Genomic DNA, 13,701 nt, shown 5'->3' on the forward strand with positions numbered 1-13,701 from the left:
TCAGCCTGTAGCTGGCTGCGTTATTTATGCAGATCTCTGGGGTGAACTTAGCACTCACCTGGTCCCACAGGCTTTGTTTGTTCAGAGTTCTCCTGTGCGGGAGCCTCTGCTACAAGCTTTCCCCTTTCCAAGCACTGGGAAAGGTGACACTGCCCCCACGTTGTCAGGCCTGCGTGTTTATTTACAGTTCATGTGGGAGGTGGGTCTTCCCCCTCTCCTGTGCAGTTTTCCTCCCACTGCCACTTTCACAAGCTTTCCTGCTCCTGATTACTGGGCGGTGCTGCTGCTCCTGCCGGCCGCCATGTTTGTTTACAGTGTACGTGGGAAGTGGGTCTTCCCTCCTCTCCTGTGGAGTTTTTCTCCCTCCGCCACTCTCACAAGCTTCCCCGCTCCTGGTTGCTGGGCATGTGCCCCGCTCCCGCCAGAGGCTCTCCAGCCCGCCCGGCTTGTTTATTTACAGTCCTGGGAAGGATTCCCTTCCCCCAATCTTCAGCGCTCAGGGCGCCCCACCCTCTTTCCAGCATGCCTTAATTGTTCTTATTGCTTATTACTCAGTTTCTCTTTTTTTCCCTGGGTGGAGGTCAGTCTGTCCAGGGGGCTATGCTGCTCTGGCCCAGGCTTGTCTGTGGGAGAACCGCGGTACCGCGAAGCTCACCTGGTCCACATCTTCCCAGTGGGTGCCGGCCACTGGCGGCCCCAGGGGCCCTCCTCGTTTCTCCATTTAATGTGAAGTGGAGATTCTCTGCACCGGCTGGAGGTGTGGAGGGGTCAAAGTTATGCCTTTTCTCAGTGATTATGCCTGCAAAGTGTGTCTCCAGTGTCTCTCCAAGATTTCACTATAGGAGGCTTGCTTTCTGCTTCCTACCTCTAGCCGCCATCTTGGAATCCCTGAGGTGTCTTTAAAAGATACTATTATAAAAACAAAAATGAACGCTACAGCAAGGAAGAAAATATTAGTAAAACATGCAGTCTAAAAATGACTTGTATCTTGATCATACAAAGAACTCTTAAAACCCAATAATGAGAATGCAAGCTACTTCCACAGAGGAAGTACCTGGATGGCAAATAAGCTCACAGAGATATTGAACATTAGTCATCAGAAAGACACAAATTAAAGCCACACTGGCATACCACCATGCACAATTGGAATGATTAAGATCACAAAGCTAGAACTTTCATATACTACTCTTGGGAATGTGAAATAGTGCAACTACTTTGAAGAGCAATTTGGTAGTTTCTTTAAAATTTAAACATATGGTTTCCAGATGACTCAGGCACTTTATCCAAGGTATCCATCTAAGGGAAATGGAAGTGTGTTTACATTTTACATGAAGAACTAGAAATAAATATTTGTGATAACTATTTATAACCCCCCCAAACTTAAACTGTAAAATGTTACAGCTGGGCATGATGTACACACCCATAGTTCTACCTGCTTAGGAGGCTGAAATAGGAGGATCCCCTGAACACTGGAGTTTGAAGTCAGCCTGACTAACCTAGGGAGACACTGTGTCCAAAAAAAAAAAAAAAAAAAAAAAAAAAAACAGAGAGAGAGAAATGTCTATCAAATCATGCATATTTACACAATGGAATACTATCAGCTATAAAAAAGGAACTATTTTGATATAAACAGGAACATGAATGAATCTTAAAAGAATTATGCCCAGGAAAAAAATCAATAGTACATGCTGTGTGATTTTACTCATATAAAGCTCTAGATAATGTACAAATGAATATAATATAAGCTCTTCAGAGGGCAATATATATTTAAATATATATTAGCAATATATATTTAAAAATCCAACTGCTCTGTTCTTTAGCTTGGCAACTCTATACACAGGAATTTCTCTTATTAATAGGTGCAAAAATATTAGTATACAAGTAATCTAATTTAAAAATGAGCAGAAAATTTTGAGTACTTATCCAAAGAAGGTATAGAGATAAAGAATCACATGAAAAGATGCTTAACATCACTAACCATTAGAGAAATGCAAATCAAAATCACCATAAGATACTTCCTCACTCTCATGAGGATACCATGCTATTATAAAAAAAAATTAAGCGACAGAAAATGCTGTGATAATGTGTTGGTAAAGGATGTGGGGAAATTAGAACCCTTGTGCATTGTTGGTGAGAATGTAAAATGGCAAACTTGCTGCGGAAAGCAATAGCAATTCCACAAAGCATTAAATCTAGAATTACCATGTGATCCAGCAATTCCACCTCTGGATGAATGTCAAAAGAATTGAATGCAAAAACTCAAGGAGAAATTTGCACACCCATATTCATAGCAGCATTATTGCAATAGCCAAAAGATGGTGGAAGCATGCCCAAGCGTCCGTTGACAGGTGAGTGAATAAACAAAATGTGACATGCATGTACAAGAGAATATTATCTAGTATTAAAAAGGAAGAAAATTCTGACATGCGGAAACATGGAGGAAGCTCGAGGACATTGTGTAAAGTGAAACAGTCACATAAAAAGATAAATATTGTATGATCTCACTTCTGTGAGGCATCAGAGTAGTCAAATTCATAGACAAATTAGAATGGTGGCTGTTAAGTGTGGGGGAGGAGAGAAAATGAGTTCAGTGGATGCTTTTGCAAAACGAAAAAGTTCTGGAAATGGAAGGTCACACTGCACAACAATGAGAATGGATTTGATGACACTGAGCTGCATACTTAAAAATAGTTAAAATGTTCAATTTTATGTTGAAATCATCACAAGAAGGCAACTAAGGTAGAAAGGAGAAAAATAGAGATGAACCAATTCAGGTTATAATACATATACACATGGAAATGTCACAAGGAATCTTAAACGAACAAAAATGCCATTTTTTTTCTTTTACAAAATCAGAGAACAGAAGGTCAGAACAGGTCCTGTCTGGAGTGTTGGTAACAGTGGGAGGGGAGAGGATGTGGGGAAAGGGTGTGGGAAAGTGAATATGGTGCAAATACTGTGTACACATGTATGTAAATGGAAAACAAGACCTCTTGAAACTATTCCAGGAATGGGGGAACGGGGTGGGGAGATAAAGAAGAATGTTGAAGGGGGTGATCTCAAGTATGATATATTTGATATGTTGTAAGAACTTTCGCAAATGCCACTATGCACCCCACCAAGCACAACAATTTAAAAAATGGTTAAAATGCTCAGTTTTATGTGAGGTGTATTTTCCCACAATAACAAAGGGGGAAAAGTTGTGTATGAAGTCCCAATGTGATGTGTAAAACAAAACAAAACAAACAACTTGAACGGCTGTAAATTGAAGCTGTTACAAAGCTACAGCATGTTTAAAAATTCTACCCGTTAAAAATAATTAGCTGATAGAAATGATCTCTTACACCTATGTGTAAAATGAAGATAAGCAAGAGGCAGAACAGTGCGCGCTCCCAGGTGTGCAAATAAAGGGAGAAAGGGGCTGGGGTTGCAAGCACACATTCACACGCATGCATGGATGTGTGTGTGTGTACAGTATTTCTGGAAGGATATGTAAAAGAATCTTTACCAACGCCAACAGTTGCCTCTGGGTAGTGCAAGACAGACATCTTTTTATTCTCTGAAGATCTACCACAGGCATGCAAAGCTTTTTCATTTAAAAATGTTAATTAAAAACCCACTGGTCACCTGCACACTGTTAGATTTCATCCTTTCATACTAAGCTGCTCGCTTCCCAGTTTGACCCTCACAGAACACAGTCCTCCTGTAATGCCTCTACTCGGGTTTGCCCTGTCTAGAGAGCCCTTTTCTCTTCTTCCTCTTTCTGACACACCTCCTAAATAGGTGAGGATGCCTGCTGTCCCACCTCCACTCTGCCAGTCACTCAGTCTTCCCCAAGATGGCTTTGCCCTCTCACTCTCCTACATTGCTGTCACTCCAAGCCCTGTCACCTGCTTGTCACCTTCTTGCCAAACCCCAATGCATTACCTGGTGCTGCTTTTCCACACTGACTTTTGGGCAGTATTTGGTAATACTGAACAATGAAGACATTCTTTATTCTTTCCTCTCTGGCCCCTAAGCACCAGGAGTCTGAGAGATGGTTGGGTTTTTATTATCACCACCATAACTTCAGAACCTGGTCTACAACTGGGGCTCAGAAAATATTTGCAGAATGAAACAAGTCCTCCTCCTCTCTCCTACTTGTCCACCTTTACCTTTCTTCTGCAGTCTTCTCCCCAGCCCCCCCAACTGTGGGAGACCTGAAGTTCATGCTTTGCCTTTCTACCCCTTTCTTCATCAACCCATCCATGCACTTCCCCACTTCATGTGCTGGTCCAACCTGTTTCTCCTTCTCCAACTCCCACTTCCAGTGATAGAAGCCATTTCTTGGTGGCTTACCATCAATTTAGCCAAGAGTTTTTCTCTATTTATTAGCTCCTCAAGCACCCATCTCTCTACTTTTTAGGAATTTGGGACTGCTAAGTCCCTTCATTCCTCTGTGCAGCCCATGTCTGGGGGCCCTTCCTAGCAATGCTGCTGCAACTTTCTCAACCCCCTTACCCCACTGCTATTTCCCTGGTACCAACTTTCGGTCTCGCAAATCTAGCACCCCAAAGAAGACCTCCAACTGGCCTTCCTGTCTCCTAGACCTAGCACACATCCTTCACCCAGGCTTTGGACAGCCACAACTAAAAATTAACTACACACTTTAAAATGGTTAATTTTATGGTCTGTGAATTTCACCTCAATTTTAAAAAGTCAATTACTGAACAGGTTGTAACATCTTACTGGTTCTTTCACTAATTAATGAGTAAAATAAAATCTTGAACATGTGTTCAGTAAAAATTTAGGCAACTTTACTCTCATGTAACCTGCTTCAATATCATAAATGGTTCCCTAGGGTGCTCATGAAAGAGTGTATTTCTCAGTTTGGCATCCAACATCCTAGAATATCCATTGGAATTTCCTGTGATGACAGAAATGTCCTGTGATTGCATGCTCCAATGGGGTAGCCACTAGACACATGAGACTGTTGAACCCTCAAAATGTGACTAGTGCCACTAAAGAACTGAATGACTTAGTTATTTGATTTAAATTAATTAGACAAATAGCAACATGTGCTGCTGACTCCCATAATGGACAGTACAATCTGAAGGACATTGGACTTTCCCCCAGTGTGAAACCTCTTTTCCAGCTTCTTTTCTCTCTTTTGAGTGAGTTATATCACAAAGATTTTCATCCTTTTCATATTCCTTTCCTCTGATGACCCATTTGCTCTACAGTATGTCACAGCCTACCGATCACTCCAAGTAAAATCCTTTTCCCAGAAGCTTGACTATTTCTGCTTTCACCCTTGCTCCCTTTCTAGAAGACTTCATCTGTGGTTCTCACTCTGGTGAGCAGTGAAACATTCCTCTTGAAGAAGCCATGCCGTTTGGGACCCCTTCTGCAGACTGAGGACTTCACCAGGAATACTTTGTACCATTCCCTTTCTTCTACTTCCAGCTTATCCAACTGTACTCCTCATCGAGCATGGCTACCATGTAGAAACAACGTGGACAGATGACAACAGTGACACCATATACTCACCTCTCCATTCACTCTGACCACTACAATGTGCAGATGAACAATGTTAGTACGAAAAGACTCCCTTGAGCTTCTATATCTCAGAGAAGAAATGTTTAGTGTCACATTTGGTCTTCCTATTTTTGTTCAATGGGGACTTCCTTCTCAGTTTGGACCCCAAAAATTGTTTAGCATGTCCCACTAATCATGGTATTGGGCTATGTAAAGAAAATGAATGTAGTTCAGAAGGACTTAGGTAGAGCTATGTATGGAGCCCAGAGAGCAGCCTAGGGCAATGAGAAAAATGGGTAGTGGAATTTGGAAGGAGTGTTGAGAGGGAAATGAAGTTTCTTGTATGATGGAATTAACAATTCTATATTTGCATTTGAGCAAGTTCAAAAGAAGAGGCTGAGAATGATATATTTAACATGATAAAACAAAATCTGAGTATGAGGTAGGAAAACAAGAATAAAATAACATACAAAGAGAATTTGAGAACATAGACAATGTGCGAAAGGGTCTATCAGTTTTTGAGCAAGGTATCTCTTCTTTGTTTAGCCATTTCTGTTGAAATATGTACTCATTATCTAGTGAAAAAGAACTAGGAATTAATCAGCCCCTCACCAAACACTACTAGTAAGAATAATTATGATATTGATAAAAAGGAGATAGAGATGGAAAAGGAGAGAGAAAAGAAAGAAGAAGGAAGAAGAGAAGAAGCACTAAGAATAACAGCTATACTCAACCACCATAATTGACTATGATAAAATGTGCACAGTTCTTCCTCTACACTGTAGTTTCAGTTGTCCTCTATTAATTTGTTGGGCTGTCTTTGTAGCCTCCAGCAAAAGAACATTTCTACTCGCTGTTACAGATAAGTATCTGAACTAAGCAGCCCTGTCTGACTTTACAGTCAAAATTATAGTGCCCAGAGCAGACAGGCAGAGAAGCAGTCGATTCCCCCAAAGAATTGTATCTTCATAAAGCTTATTTCTCTCTGGATAAGTGTAACTCAAAAGCGAGTGGTCCCAAAAGGTACTGGATCTTCCCTGTGGTTGGAAACCCACTTAACAGGCACAATAAGCCCCACCTTACACACCTATCATGAAGTTGGATGATAGCTTGGTGCAGAGAAAAAGCTGAGGAAATGGAAATGATAATGACAGTTCAGATTATAGGGACTCGACAAAGGAGAGGCAAGGGCCTTGTGGCCTGTGACCCTGGAGACTGGGCCAGATTTCTTAGCATTTAGGGGTTTTCCCAAGCCTGTCTCATGCCCTGGGGCAGGGGCCACACTGTACAAAGGAGCATGTAGAGACATAAGAGGTCTGCCCCAATCCTCCTCCTTCCCAGGAACTGCAGATGGAGCCACAGAGGATGGATCGAACTTGCAGTGCAATTACAGGCAACACAAGCAAATGGAAAAGCAAATTAAAGTAAGACAGAAGAAACAGGTATTGTGAAAGATATCATAAAGCCCCTCAGCCTTGGCTCCTGTTTCAGAAACATAAACACACACACCCCAAAATGATCATTCCCAACCCCCTTCCTTAAAAAAGAAATACATTTCTCTAGCTTGGTTTGAATTTCTGAAGAGTGTAGCTCATCCAAGTTAGGGCCTAACCAGAGCTGAATGACCAGGATGTGGAACAGGTATAGTGTGGCACCATGAAAGGAGGAAAGTCACGCACCAGCAGGATGGGTGGACTTTTCTATCCCAACAACAAACAGGAAGTAACTTGGCTGCCTGTGACCTGGCCCCCTCCTCCCCTGTCATTGAAGACTTGCAAACATCTGTCCAGAAGCACACACTGTGCCTGCCAGTGCTGCCTGTGACAGAGACCAATACTTGGCTCCTTTTTACCGTTGTGAACAAGACAGAAGAGCTATGATGGGGGACTCCACTTAATCCTGTTGCGTATCCTGGGAGGTCAGTACCACTTGTCCTTGGCTTCCAGATGAAGTAAATTCACTCAGGGAGATTAAACCATTTGCTTGAATCCACAACTGCTGAGTGGCAAAGTCAAGTTTAGAACCCAGGACAAGTGGACTTGAAGCCCCTGTGCTACTCTGTGTTCAGGGAGTGTCTCTGAGGGCTGTTGCTCCACTGGCCACATCCTCAGTGTCACCCTATATGAAGAGGCTGTCCACTGACCATGCCTTGTGTGCCAAACACTCTCCCTGGACTGTTCAGAGATTGACACAGCGTTGGGGTGGAGGGGAAAGGATCCCTGCCTCAGTTTCTCTGCCATAGGGAATTCTGATGCTGCCAGCCCAGTTTGTAATTTCCTTGTCCTCTGTCCTTGGTTAAATCATGGCATTTTCTGTATCCTGTCTCCTTAGGGAGCCTTTCTTGGCAACTCCAGTCTCCAATGTCCATCACTTTATTCATTTCTTCCTAATAATTCAGTACAAGAACCCATTATCTGCATCCCATGCTGAGTCAGCACAATCCTCCTGAAACCATCACACGTCATGAGGCTGTTCCCCACCAGCCAGTAGGCACTACTCACTCAGCCCTATGCCGCCACTAACCGCAGGTGGCTACTGAGCCCTGGCAGTGTGGTTAGCTAAACTGGGCTGTGCTGTATGTCCAATATCTCATTAATAATTTGTTTACATTCCTTCCATGCTGAAATATTATTTTGAAAATACTTCTTTACATAAAATATATTGTTAAAAATAATTTCACTTATTTCTTTTTTCCAGCTATGAAAAGAATTATAATTTCATATGTGGTTCACATTAATTTTAACTGGGCAGCACTGACTGACATTGACCTGAACATCTCCCTACCTCCTACTCAGTCCTGGCACCCAGGCCTTACCAGGTGGATGTTTCAAGGCCTGATTCAGTTGCCTGGCCACGTGTTCCCATCCCCTTAATGCTCAAGGGCACAGAACGGTTAGAATGTCAGATCCCTTGGGCCAAAGAGTGAACTCAAGGTTCTCTCAAGGGACCGCCTCTCAGGACAGATGGGCTTGGGCTGCCCTTGAACCTGTTTTCTCCCCATGTAGAACCAGTGGGAAGCTAGGACAGGGCAGCACTGGGTTAAAACCCAGAAAAATCCACAGGAGGCTCTTACGAACTTTGCTTCCAAAGGAGTTTTGAATAATGAACGAGGGAAATAAAAACTCAATTTACAAAAAGAAAAGAGAGAGAGAGAGAGAGAAATTAAACTAAATTGAAAAAAAATAACTTCTTGGGGCCTTTGAACACCAGAAGAGAATTTGTGAAAACATATTATTCTAGTTTCAGGGGTTTACCACATAGATTGATTTGGTGATAAGGGGCTCTGAAAGCTATTTTCCCAGTTTCAGCAGAAGTTAAGCACCTCAGAATGCTTCAGTATTTAGCCCTGCCGCTGACAGCAAGCATGTCGCAGAAAAGCAAGATAAATGAAGGAACATACTGGATCAGAGCCCCTAGCAATCCGTACAGCTCTGTCCACGGGGTCCTGATTAACATGAAGGCAGGTTTATAAGTCTCACATTGCTATTCTCAGAGCAGGACGGCAGCCAAAGTTCAGTGACATGGAACCTGTTGTCAGCAGCCCCACAAATAGGCAGGAAAGTTTTAATTGGGTTTTTACTCAGGCAGACAAAAGGGGAAGGGAGCCGTCTTATTTTTTTTTTCCTGTCGGTTACCTCAAGTCCCCTAGTCCCAATCTCCAAAACATGCGCACACACACACACACACACACACACACAGAGTTTTCAGTTTTCCTTTATTTTTGTTCTGGGTAGAAAGCAAAGCAAACTCATTTATTTATGTTTCTTACCCTGAGACCTAGCCAGCGCCACACTTATAAACATTTGTTCTTGCAGGGAAAAAGAGAAACCTAATTTCTTTTATGACACTTGTACAACCCCACTGCGTTTGGATATTTCTGAGACGAGCAATAAAAGCTCTCTCTTCAAAGATTGGTTTGTTCTTGCTGTTTCCAGAAATAAAGGTACTCTCAAAATCACTTCTAGAAATGCCCACACATTCCAGGTGGTAATTCCATTCTCTTTGCCCTCCTCCTGCCCAGACTCCTTGGGTAAATGACTAATTTCCCGTCTGATCCCAAACCACAGATATACAATATTGCTACTGCAGCCACCAGGGAGAGGGAAATGCCTTTTTATTAAGGGCTGATAAATAGGAATGACAGGTTGGAATGTCTTGATGGAATTCACAAGTCTGAGTGTGTCCCTGGCTCTAGTCATTCTGTCTGCCCAGGATGGTTGTCATTCTGACCTCTGTCTGACCTTAAGACTATATCAGAGCAAAATTCACTCCTCCTGCCTTTATCAATCAGCAAACTCAAATACAGTGACAACTGTGTGCCTGCCACAGTCCAAGAAGAAGACCCTGAACAACCCAGCTGACTTCCTGCAGTGGGGAGGGCTGTTGAGAGAGTGCAAGCTGGAGACCAGGGCTGAACCTGAACACAAAGAGCTCCCCAGTTAGGCTGGTCCAAGGATTGAAGAGACTTTCAGAATTGTTGATAGTGTTGTGTGAAACACATATGCATTCTCCTCCACTAACCCACAGGTGGGCTCTAATCTCTTGTTTAGAATCAAAGCACACTTAGGGATTTGTAAATTTGAAAGACAGTAAAACATAGTGGCTATGTGTATAGTATCTAAGCCAGGCAGACCTGAGGTCAAATGCTGGCATCTTGAGTTATTGCCCATGTGACCTTGAATCATATATTAACCTCTCACCTGTAAACTGAAAATAATAGCACAGTAATTGTTGTGCTGAGCAGTGCTGTCCAAAAGACATATTCGAAAAGCTATAAGTATAAACCATGCATGTGATATTAAATTTTCTAGTAGCAACATTTTAAAAAATAAAAAATAACTTTAAGTTATATTTTGTCTAATGCAATAGATTAAAAATAGCAGCCTTTCAAGTCTTTGAAATCCTGTGTGTGTTTTGTACTTAGTGCACTCTTAATTCAAATTTGCCATGTGCTCGCTCCATAGCTGCACATAGTTAGTGGCTACCATATTGAACAGCACAGATCTGTGAGTTAAGTTAGAGAAATCAACCCAAGTCCAACACACAGAGTATTGTAAATACTAGTCACTTTGACACTTATTAACAGGTCTGCTCAGGAAAATGTGGCCAATGGAGTTAGGACTTTCTTCTTTCATGGTTCTAGCTCCACTGAGACAGTTAAAGTTTACCTACTCACAGTTCCACGAGCAAGGACTTACCCAGCACCTCCAGTATGTTTTGTACCCGTCAGGTCTTACACAGTGAAATCTGCCTATGACAAGTAAATCCTCCATCCCTGCCTCCAAGAAACTTCAGATATTACTGTTTTAAAAATGAAAATTAAAAAAAATAGAGCTGGAAAAGGGAAGGGACTTACTTAAGGGAGCAAAAAGAGCCAGTGTTCTTTATGTATGAAGCCATCAGTCAATTATATGCTTGATCAAAGACTGAGGGCTGTAAGAGAGAGAGGGGCAGATAGGGCTGAAACTTTATCCCCAGACTTAAAGAGAGGGGAGGCTCCAAGCTAAGAAAAGCCACTTGTGTCAGGGCTCCCTTGCTATTCTCTCCTTCATCAAAACTCACCTGTTCTAGCCCCATGCTGGGAGGGGTCCTTGGCAGTGTTGAGTGAAGGACCTTAGCAGCTATCTCAGATATAGGAACATAGGGTTGCCCTCCGCAGAGAGAGTCTTCTCCACAAACATGACAGCCCATTAGTTAATCCAAAGGCTTACTGTGTTAAGTGGAAATTCTGGCCTTGGTGCAGGTTTGAGGGTGAGATATTTGGGGTTAGAAAGACCATTCAATCCTGCCCCTTGGTCTGCTACTCTGAGCAGCCTGGATCACCCACCAGGGAGGGATCATGCTCCATACTCAGCAGCTGAAATTCCTCCTTCCATCTCTGGGGGATCAGTGTTCTCCTGAATGTATATAAGTTCTGAATAATAATGGTGCCTTATGAGCAACCACATGCAAGGGCCAGGCACAAGTGAAAGTAAGAAGGATGCTGAAATTAAGAAAACAGCCAACATAAACCCAACTCACTGAATATATATAGACCATTTACCATGCTGCCTGCTAATGACATATTCTGCCAAATAGCAAGTCCTGTTTACAGTACCTTGTACCTTACAAAGGACCTTACAAAGGTTTAATTTGAGCCCCATAAACACCCCGTCTGATAATGGAGACAACATCATGAAGACCTTTCTCCTTTCTAACTCTCTTGTCTTCTGACTCTGACATCCAGACAAATGACCATGAGTCAAATACAAACTACATTTCTTTTTCTTTTTTTTTTTTAGAACCAGATTTTGGATACCAGATCTGACAAAGAATGTTTTTGTGTGAATTTTCATGCTGTCAGTCATTTTTTATCACTGTGACAAAATACCTGAGAAAACAGATCAAGAGAGGGAGGATTTATTTTGGCTTATAGTTTCAATGATTTTAGTCCCTAGTCACTTGGCTCCATTGCTTCTGGGCCCATGTGTGGAGAGGAAACAAATCAGGGCAGGAAGCATATGGTAGAGCAGAGTTGCTCACTCCATGGTGAACAGGAGGCAGAGAGAAAGGGAGAGAGGGACCAAGGACAAAGTATGCCCTTCAAGGGCATGCCCCCAGTGACCCACTTCCTCCAACTAGGCCCAATCTCCTGCTTTCCACCACCTTCCAATAATAGCATCAACTTATGAATCCATCAATCAATATTGATTAAGTCAGAGCCCTCATGATCCAAACACTTCCCCAAAGCCCTAACTCTAAACTTCTTTAGGTATTGAGGATCAAGCCTTCAATAAATGAAATTTCAGGGGTATTTCATATTCAAGCCATAACACGTACAAAGTCCTACAAAGTGTAAGTGTGAAATCACATTGAATAATGCACATAATAAGTTTATTAGAAAAAGCAGGTATGGCTTAAAATCAGGACTCACCTGTATTATCCAGGCTGTATGACCTGTGCAGTGATGTCAAAGACACTGAACAGGTGACCTCCTCTCCAGGGATGAATGAATTGTTAAAAGATGGTCCTTCTGAGCCCACACAAAGGTAACCATTGTTAGAGGCTCAGGGAAACCCAGATCCTTGGAGAGGGGTCTTCAGAAGGCCCTCAGAACAGCCAGTCCTTTGGACCTGATCTCTAGCCCTGTTCTGTTCCATCCTTTCCACTCTTCTTTCTCTGTTTGGAGATAAAAGAAAAGAGACTGGAGGGGAGAGAGAGGCCCCTTTATACCTGCCTTAGTTCTTATGTGAGCTCTTTGGCTGGATTTAAGAATGCAATTTGGGTGTTTTCTTCATACAAAGAAATCATTTACTCCACAGGAGTTTTGACCTTAGCCCTTCTTAGAAAATGGTCGGTTTGTGCTTTTGAAAGGCAAAGTGAGGTTTCTGGGTTGCCTTTTGCCTTTAGCCCATAAAATTCAAAAAATTTAAGATCCATGTTTCTACTTAGGTATTCTGCAACATCAATATAAATTTGTTTCATAAATTTAAATTATTAGACATCTGTGAGTATACTGAAGTCGGACAATGGAATTAAAGAGTCTGTTTTGATAGACATACAAATCTGAATAGAAAATGGCAAATATATCAGCCTCAGCATATAATTTCTATATTTGATTTAAATTGCACAAAATGGAGAAAATCTTGATTCATACCAGTAAAACTGCTTAATAGTTCATGTTGCAGTCTCAGAATAGTCTTGCATCCAACAGCTACAGCCAGAGTTTTATTCAAAGACTTGATCTGGTAGCACAAGTTAACCCACTGGAAGTCCACGATGTGTTAAAATTTAGTGTAAACCAAATTTGTGTGTGCCGGTATAATTATATTACTGTTTAAAATATGTAATTTAGAAAATTAAATTTAAATTATTTACAGAACTCCTGAAGTGCCTCTGCAGAACCCTGAGGTTATTGGAAGAACAAAATTAGAAAAATCTCCAACCTACTCAAGCAGGTCCAAACTCATCTGCATTTTACTTTCTCCTTTTGCTCCCTCAACATGCACTTCAGGCTTCAGGGGGGCTAAACCCCAGAGCTCCTGAGTCAAGCTCAGTGCTAAGGTTTTGCTGGTTTTTAGTTATGCTGCCTCCTGACCTTCCCAAAGTGTCCAGCACTTGCCGAAGTTGAGGCTTACCCATTTTGAAGGCACAAGTCATCCATCCCTCACTCTTCCGCTCACCAAACTTGCTGGAAACTATGCT

At 42.1% G+C, this 13,701-nt stretch overlaps 1 long non-coding RNA gene across 2 annotated transcripts in view; it reads right to left on the reverse strand.

The window, feature by feature from the left end:
• Window positions 1–12,749, reverse strand: part of LOC141424745 (uncharacterized) — a 64,511-nt gene extending 51,762 nt beyond the window's left edge. For both annotated transcript variants that reach the window (XR_012449624.1, XR_012449623.1), the window contains exon 1: window positions 12,431–12,749. This is a non-coding gene — a long non-coding RNA (uncharacterized lncRNA). The remainder of the gene's footprint in view (window positions 1–12,430) is intronic.
• Window positions 12,750–13,701: the final 952 nt, after the last annotated feature.

Source organism: Castor canadensis, chromosome 7 (genome assembly GCF_047511655.1).
Source record: "Castor canadensis chromosome 7, mCasCan1.hap1v2, whole genome shotgun sequence".
NCBI classification, from domain to species: Eukaryota; Metazoa; Chordata; class Mammalia; order Rodentia; family Castoridae; genus Castor; species Castor canadensis.